Source organism: Aulonocara sp. 'chitande type north' Nkhata Bay, linkage group LG3 (genome assembly GCF_057382095.1).
Source record: "Aulonocara sp. 'chitande type north' Nkhata Bay isolate Kocher_YH1m ecotype deep benthic linkage group LG3, A_spYH_male_GT1.1, whole genome shotgun sequence".
Lineage (NCBI taxonomy): Eukaryota > Metazoa > Chordata > Actinopteri > Cichliformes > Cichlidae > Aulonocara > Aulonocara sp. 'chitande type north' Nkhata Bay.
This window is the reverse complement of record NC_141346.1, coordinates 10,339,540-10,349,028: the sequence shown is the minus strand read 5'-3', so window position 1 is coordinate 10,349,028 and position 9,489 is coordinate 10,339,540. Positions and strand designations below refer to the sequence as shown.

The 9,489-nt window shown below is 43.7% G+C and overlaps 2 pseudogenes; both read left to right on the top strand.

Annotated features, from left to right (window-relative positions):
* The first annotated feature begins 4,978 nt into the window (after positions 1-4,978).
* LOC147333907 (uncharacterized) lies at positions 4,979-5,822 on the top strand (annotated as a pseudogene).
* A 2,446-nt stretch (positions 5,823-8,268) lies between these two features.
* Positions 8,269-9,489, top strand: LOC147333906 (P2Y purinoceptor 14-like; annotated as a pseudogene).

Below are 9,489 nucleotides of genomic sequence, written 5' to 3'. Positions count from 1 at the left end.
CATTCATCTGGGAAAGCTTGCCTTGGAGATGGTCTGGAAGTGCACTTTTCAAGTGCACTTTAAGGTTTGTGGGATTTTTTTCCCTTTAGAAATGTCCCTCATAATTTGTCTCTTTCCACTACAAGACACTTGCTTTATCCAAAACACAGTCATATTCAAAGTAATCCCAAATTGGACTCTGGCGCTTCCTCCCGACTTTTCCTGACATGATTCTGCGCGTGGACGGAGCAGCAACACAGACGACTCGACTAACGTACTGCCACCTGCTGGCATAATGAGACACAGCAAGAAATAAATCTGGAAACTAAACTTCATTTTCACCTTTGACTATTGTATGACACACACACATCAATGAAAACTAAACACATTTTTGCTATAAATTCAGTTAATTTTAGTTAGTTTTGTGAACACTCATTACAGTTTTAGTTAGTTTTCCTTTTTTGTTTTTATTTTTATTTCCGTTAACGAAAATGTTTTTTCACTTCTAGTTTTCGTTATTTCGTTAGTTTTCGTTAACGATAATAACCTTGACAGTGACACTGTAAAATTGAGAGGACATAACCACCCAAGTTGCCTTTTCTTTTCAATGAAAACTGGAGAATCACAGGTGAGTATTGATGGTTGCATATCTTCAAATATCTTGTACTTCTGCTAAATTCATCTATTCAGCTCATCTATTCAATTCAACTATTTCAGCTCCTGATATGGGGAAATGTAACAGTAAATGTTTTCAGGTAAATGCCCTCCTTGATTATCCACTCCAGGAGGGGGCCTAACAGTACATCTTTCACTATCTTACAATGCTGTGATTGCAGCCATTCCCCAACTCTCTGGGAATTGTACTCATGGCCATTAACCAGTGGGCTTTGATCAGTGGTTGTTGATCAATAGTCATGACAATTTGGACATTAATGATCAAGGAACTGACCTTAGAGCCCATTGCTTATTCAGTAATGGTAGTCTCAGTCATTATGCAAATGTACTGTTTATAAGGTTGGAGAAACCTGCAGTCACCTGTAGAGATGGGTATCGAAACCCGGTTCTTGCTGAGAACCGGTTCCCACTGTTTCAATTACTTGGAATCGTTTGCCATTTCTGCAAACGATTCCCTTATCGATTCCAGTCGCCCCGAATGACGTCACCACGTTGCGGAGCGTCATGTACCTGACAGGAAAGATGGCGGCTCAAACGCTCAAAAGTTTGATTATACTTTACGAGAACGGATGACAAGAGGGCAACTTGCAATACTTGCAAAGTAGATATTTCATTTATTGGAGGAAACACTACGAATATGCAAAAGCATTTGCTCACAAAACATGTGATGACCTTAAATGAATGTCGTGTTTTTAATTCCGCTCCGGACTCGTGAATCTCAACAGCAGCAGCGGTAACGTTTGCACGTCTTCTCCTGTTAATGTGACAGGTAAATAATCAACTAACAGTGCATATTATGTTAGCGCGATCTGCCTTATTACAAAACCTGCCATTACTGTGCATTTAGTGACCATGATGAGAGAGACAGAGTCTGGCTCAGATGCTGGCAGTTCTCGCTGCAGTCTACCGGTAGCGTCTCCTTTCAGGCCAGGATAGACGAATGTCACCGAGCAGTGACTAAGTTTGTGGTAAAAGGCTTGAACCCATTTGCCACAGCAGATGTCCCCCTGATTTTCGATAAGTGAATGTGTTTAATTGTAGGCAGGGACATTACTGGATGTTCTGGTGTAATTGCTACAGAATAATTTATGTTATACTTTGTTATTGCTACAGAAGAATATTTATTTTATTATTTTACATTTACAATTTTTTTTCCTGGGGACCCTGTGACACCCCATTGAAGAGCCGTAGGCTGTGGATCTCTTAAGATCTCACTGCTGGGTTTGCAAGGCCATGTTACTCCTAAATTTATATCTTGTTCAAAGAGAAGATATAAAACAAAGTTCTAAGATAATCGACCTTAGTGTTCTCCTTTTTTAAAAAGAATCGATAAAGAATCGAAACGTTAAACAGAATTGAAAATAGAATCGGAATCGTGAAAATCTTATCAATACCCATCCCTAGTCACCTGAGACTGAAGAAGTCACTTGGAAGAGTTATGAAACTTTTCTCCCACTGAAAATGCTGCGTTCAGATGAACACAATCAACCTTTTGGGATCTACTTACCTGCATGACTGAGTATGCATCAAGACATCTTGTTTAGGATTTTATTACCATATTTTTCTGACCATAAGCAGCACCGTCGATGAATGGGTCTGCTTTCATCAAGGCTTATTAACCTCCTAGGACATGCTGTCCACATATGTGGACATCACATTTTGGGTGGTCTATACCAAAATACTAAATTTTGCTCTACAAGGGAAACAAAACAGTCAGTCAGTCAAACTTTACTCAACTCATTCTTCTTGCTTCTTGCTTCCTCCCCTTCTGTACCATTGATTCATTAATGTTGAACTCTCTCACAGCTGCTCTATTCCCATGTAGTGGCATCTTCACTGTGTTTATGTTTGCTAGTGATTGTCATGGTCCTGGGTCGAGCGACCCAGTGTTTGAGTTTATGCATCTTTTGTATTTATTTGTGCCTTAGCTTAGTTCACCTAGTTAATTTCTAGATTACTGTGTAGTCCTGTTTCTTAGTTGTTTATGTCATCTCCCCCTGTACTAAGTCTCCCTGGTTCATGCGTCATGTCTGTGTGGTTATGTTTGGTTCATGTCTAGTCTCCATGTTTCCTGTTTTACTTTGAAAGTCTGTATTCAATGTCAGTATATGTAGTTTTCACTCTCCCTGTCCTGTCATTAGGTTCATGTGTATCAGCTGTTCCCCCTCATGTGTCTCCACTTCCCCTGATCACCTCATGTGTGTATTTAGTCCTCAGTCTTGCTGTGTTCAGTGTCGCGTCGTCTGTGTTATCTCCCCTACCCCTCGTCATAGTTTCCCAGCCATAGTTTGTATTTTGTTTAGTCATAGTCTAAATCTCAGTAGAGTCATAGTTTCCCAGTCTATGTTCAGGTCTTCCCTCAATTACTTGGTTGTTTTTTTCCATGAGTTTTTGGCCCTAAATAAAGGCTCGCCTTTTGTTAAGTCCAGTTTTGTGTCCTCACCTCTGTTTGCTCTTGGGTCCTCTACTCACTCCACACGGTCCGCCCCGGCGGTCCATGACAGTGATCACGTAGCACATCATTATATACCAGCTAGTCCAACTTCAGTAACCCTACAAACGTCACAGCTGATTATCCATCCATTCGCTTCTGCTTATCCTTTTCAGGGTCGCAGGGGGTGCTGGAGCCTATCCTAGCTGTCATAGGGCGAGAGGTGGGGTTGACCCTGGACAGGTCGCCAGTCTGTTGCAGGGCTAATGTCACGGGGTGGAAAGGGACAAGTTATCCAAGTTTTTTTTACTGTGCATGTTTTTGTTGTGTTTTATCTTTTTAATGTTTTAATATTGTACATTGGGTTATTTTTATGAGTTTTACTGCATGTTTTAATGGTATTTATTTGGTGACTTGTCCTGGAAAGACTCCGCCCCTACCTGATAATAAACTGATCACACCTGCGAGAGATCCCAGAGAGGCCAATAAGAGGGCCTGACAGACCACAGGAAGGAGTTCGACCGAGAGGCAAGAGAGGACCGAAGCATGAAGGCACCCATGAGTGTCACGGGAACCCACGAGAGCCTGGAGTGACACGGAGGCTTAGGAGATGAGGCCTGACGTGAGGCTTCAGGGTGAAGTCACAGAGGCGTGACACATGGCGTAGGACATGAGGCCTGACATGAGGTTTGAGAGCGACACGAAAAGAGTGACACATAAGACCGGTTGGTGCTTGGCGTTCCGGGGAGAGGATACAGCACCAGCGACTAGGGACGCGGAGCGAACAGTCGGACGGCAGTAGTAACAAGAGCCCAGCTTGTGCACTGCGGGAGAGCAGAGGCGGCGAGACAGCTGGTGCCGATTTGCAGTTTTAAAGAAGCGGCGGGCGGAGTTGAGAGCTCTGCCCACCCGGGGTAAGTCTTCGACTTAGCCCCTTTTATTGAATGAAAACTGCCTGAAAAGAATAGTGACTGCCGCTCCCTCCCTTTCTTCAGCGTACCAGGACGCGGAATGCGGGGAGGAAGGCGAGGACTCCGCTGGGTTTCCCTTTTACATCACTTCGCTGGATTTCTTAGCTCTTTGTGACTGTTATACCGTGGCGGATGCCACTGGACTTTTAATGTTGTGTTTTATTGATTTTTATTGTGTTACCCCTTGGCCAGGGTTGTTTTAATTAAATATAATAAATTATATTTTAATTATACAGTTTTTAATGTGTGCTTTCCCTTGGCGGCTCCACTGCTCAATCCGGTTGGAGGAAGATTTTCTTCCTTCACACAAAACCCACTGTGGAAGTAAAACCAGCCTTCCGCTCCGTTACACTAACACATAGAGACAGACAACCATTCGTGCTCACATTCACTCACAGATCCACACCTATGGGCAATTTGTATTAATCAATTAACCTATCCCCACAAGCTGCATGTCTTTGGACGGTGGGAGGAAGCCAGAGTACCCGGAGAGAACCCACGCAAACACGGGGAGAACATGCAAACTCCACACAGAAAGACCCCGGCCTGATGGTGAAAACGAATTAAGGACCTTCTTGCTGTGCAGCAACGGTGCTAACCACCGTGCTGCCCACAGCTGTTTAGCTTTCTGTATTTATTTATGTTGGTTTATTTAAGTGATAGCAGAGCTGTACGTTTGCATGTTTTCAGAAATCTCTCATCCAGAACATGGTATATTATCTTTAGATGGAAGCTGGCGAGCTAACTTCCTGCTAACTTCTAATCCTTGTGGGCTAGAGATGTGTGTATCTTAAAAACTTACTGCTCTCAGAGTCTCGAGCTGCTGACCGTTAAAGTCAGGCCTTTTTACCTCCCGAGGGAGTTCAGCTCAGTTCTCCTCTCAGCTGTTTACATTCCCCCACACGCTGATAAAGCTACTGCTATGGACAAACTGTATGACATCATTACTGGACTTGAAAACAAAAATCCAGAAGCTGCCTTTATTGTGCTGGGAGACTTCAACAGAGCCAACATGAAGAAGGTTCTCCCCAAATACTATCAGCACATCTCCTTCCCCACAAGATGTGATCAAACATTGGACCACTGTTACACTCCATTCAAAGAGTGCTACAAACCCCTCCTCCACCCAGCTTTTGGTAAGGCAGACCATTGTTCCATACTGCTGCTGCCTGCATACAGACAAAGACTGAAACAGGAAAAACCAGCTTCCAGGGTTATTTACAAATGGGACAGTGAGGCTGAGGAGGTCCTGCAGGACTGCTTTGACACAACTGACTGGCAGATATTTGTGGATGCAGCTGATGGCAACATCAATGAACTCAGACTCTGTCATTGGATTTATTGGAAAGTGCATGGATGATACCATCACAAAAACCACTGTCCGCATATATCCAAATCAGAAACCCTGGGTAAATAAAGATGTTCGCGCCAAGCTAAAAGTGCGGACCTCTGCCTTTAACTCCGGGGATGCTGATGCATATAAAGCAGCCAGGTACGACCTCCGAAAGTCCATAAAAAAGGCCAGAAAGGACTACAGGGACAAAATGGAGTCCAGCTTTGACACCAGGCGACTGTGGAATGGACTGCGCTGCATCACTGACTACAAGAAGGTCAACACAGTCAGTGTTCAGCCCACTGCATCTCTTGCAGACGAGCTTAACAACTTCTATGCTCGTTTTGATGCAGACAACAGAGAGCAGATCCTCTACCCTCAGGAGGTCAGTGAGGCTGCAACTCTAACTCTGAAAACAGAAGCTGTGAGATAGACCTTTAAAAAGGTAAATCCTCACAAAGCTCCAGGACCAGACGGCATCCCAGGCCGGCTACTCAGAGTGCGTGCAGACGAGCTGGCAGAGGTGTTCACCAACATCTTCAACCTCTCCCTGAGGCAGTCAGTGGTCCCCACGTCCCTCAAAGCATCCACCATCATTCCCGTTCCCAAAAAATCAGTGGTCTCCTGTCTGAATGACTACCTTCCTGTTGCACTGACATCCGTCATCATGAAGTGCCTGGAGCGGCTGGTCAAAGGTCATATCTGCTCCTCCCTCCCTGACACACTGGACCCTCTTCAGTTTGCCTATCGGACAAACAGAGCCACAGAGGATGCCATCGCCCTGGCAACGCACACCACCCTCACTCACCTGGAGAAAGGGAATGCATATGCAAGGATGCTCTTCATCGACTACAGCTTGGCATTTAACACCATCATCCCCTCAAAACTTGCCACGAAGCTCGTCGACCTTGGGCTGGGAACACCGATCTGCAGATGGATTCTAAACTTCCTCACAAACAGGCCTCAGGTGGTGAGAGTTGGTAAGCACACCTCCTCATCACTCATCCTAAACACAGGTACGCCACAGGGTTGTGTGCTTAGCCCCCTCCTATATTCCCTGTTCACACACGACTGTGTTGCTAAACAAGAGTCCAACATCATCATCAAGTTTGCGGATAACACAACCATCATAGGCCTCACTACAGACAATGATGAGACGGCCTATAGAGAGGAGGTGATGGCGCTGTATGAGTGGCGCCTGGAAAATAACCTGACTCTCAACATCAGCAAAACTAGAGAGATGATAGTGGACTACCGGAAACGACCAGTCAGAGAACACCAGACCATCCACATCAACGGTGTCAAGGTCGAAAGGGTCAGCAGCTTCAAATTCCTTGGAGTCAACATCACTGAGGACTTCTCCTGGACCCTTCACACAGACACTGCTATCAGGAAAGCTCGCCAGCGGCTTTACTTCCTGAGGAGGCTGAGGAAGTTTAGCATGAACGCCAACGTCACCTCAAATTTTTACAGGTGTGCAATTGAGAGCTTGCTGACGAGCTGCATCACAGTTTGGTACGGAAGCTGCTCTGCCAGCAGCCGTAAATCACTACAGAGGGTGGTGAAGGCAGCAGAGCACATCACTGGCACGAGGCTTCCTGCCATTCAGGACATTTATCTCTAGCGATGCCTCCGTAAAGCACACAGCATCATCAAGGACCAGAGCCACCCAGCACATCAGCTGTTCTCCTTGTTACCATCTGGCAGACGTTACAGGAGTCTGTCTGCTCGGACTACAAGACTCAAAAACAGTTTTTACCACCAAACCATACGACACCTCAACCACAACAGTTACACACACACAACACAGCCCTCAGAAGCTACCCTGGAGCTTCACAAGTACTCTGTTTAATCTGCACTGGTCACTCCACTTTATTGTTATTGATATTTATATTTAAAAGTGCAATACTGTAATTTTCTGCTGCTCATTCCTGTGCAATATCCCATCTGCCCTCCCGTCATATTTCTTTTAAAGATTTTCTTATTTAATCACTAGTGTACATATATTTATATTTATAGATACATATATATATATTTAGTCATCTTTTCTCTTTTACTATGTCTCTCTAATATTTTGCTCCTTACTATTTTTCTATTTTCTTTATTATTTTATTTTATTTTATTATATTTTCTCCTACTGTATCATGCTGCTGAGTGACTGCTGCTCGTCAAACACATTTCATTGCAATGTCGACCCTGTGCTAACTTGCATATGACAAATAAAACTGAAAACGAAAACGAAATGTAATAAATTTTGTCTTCATGGATGCCTGGATGTTAAACTTAATTGTTGCACCTGGTAAAGCAGCAAAGCTGATCATTTTATTAAAGATAAAAGAATTTAGACAGTTTTTAACTCTCAGTCATGCTGCAGCATTTGTTTGACTTTAAGAGCTGAAGTGAACGGAGTTTTGGATTACTCCGCGAGGCTCCTGACTACTGTAGCTGTAACGCTTTGACAATCCATCAAGCGTTGCATCTTCGTAGTTTACCAAAGTCATACTAAAACATTTTTGACAGATTTTTGAGCGCTGTGTACCACATAAAATTGGTCCGAGGTCTGTAGGCGCAACCAGAATTCATACAAAAGGCGCACCGGATTATAAGGCACACTGTCAATCTTTGAGAAAATTAAAGGATTTTAAGTGCACCTTATAGTGTGGAAAATATGCATTATATACAGCACAGCTTTAATCTCCATGCTCTTTCGCTTTTGGATTAACTGAAAGCTTTCTGAGTGTTTAGAAAACCGTGAAAATTATGAAATATAATAACTATCCCCAAACACATGCATCAACTTCGATCAGATGAAAGATGGCAGCTCTTCTTAACGTGTGAAGTTTCTCTGTGAATTGTATTTATTTTTCAGCTACGGAAGCATGGTTGACCCAACAAATATGACTTCATCTGTTAACCAGACCTGTGATCTGGTTGTTCCATCAGTCAACCCTTTTTTTATGATGGTCTACAGTTTGGTGTTTCTGGTAAGTTTATAATTTTCCGATTGTGCCCTGTTAAAAATTGGTTTAAAGTTCTATGTGCATATATCAATGTCCTCTCTGTCTGTCTTTTTTCCCTTCAGGTGGGTTTAATCCTGAATGGCATCATCATGAGATTTTACTTTCACCAAGCTCGACAGCAGGTATCGAACAGCTTGATGGTCTAGAACCTGACAGCTGCTGACTTCCTCCTATGCCTCGCTCTGCCACTGCGAATAATCCACTATGGCTGCAGTTCTGGCATTGTTCACAGATACTACTGCAGCTTTGGAGCTTCTGCCCTGTATCTAAACATTTACGCCAGCATCATATTCATGGGGTACATCGCTGCCAACAGGTAAGGAACCTTTACTGAGGTCAGACTCAGTTTAATGGCTGAACTGCAAATTCTGTACTCCTGCCTAAAACATCGGCAACTTTTTTGATCTTAATAGTAAAAAAAAAAAATGCACCACTTTTACTAATGATTGAAAGTGTAACTGCCTCCTTTCACTTCTCTCTGCAGATATCTGAAGATTGTTCCTCCTTCAGGATCCTGCAGACAGTACAAACTGCCCACATCGTCTCCACGGTCACCTGGGTTTTTCTCCTGACTCCAACAATCACCTACAACATTATGTTTTTCATCACTCACAAACCTCTGACCTCTGACTCTGGCTACTGTGAGTCTCTCTTCAGTACATCATTCAGCGTCCTTCATAAAACATTTCATACCAGTTGCACCATCATCTTCCTTGTGGTCTTCATATCCCCGGTCTTCTTCTACTACAGCACCTCCCGCAGGGTGTTGCAGGCACAGCAGAGTCAGCTGGCCTCCTCCTGTGCTGACAAGCTTTTTGAAGTCTCGCAGGAACATATTGGTGCTGGTCAGCATCTTCTGTCTTTGTTTCGTGCCCTATCACTTGGTTTGTCTTCCCTATACACTTCTGTGGACCAGCTGCTCTGTACGTCGGGTATTGTACTACTTGAAGGAAGTGACCACCCATGATATCAGTTTCAAATGTCTGCCTGGACCCTCTTGTTTACTTTTTCATCTGTAAGACTTTTCGGGAGCAGGTGAAAAAGATGTCCAGGAGAGTCAAAAAGTCCAACATTTTATAA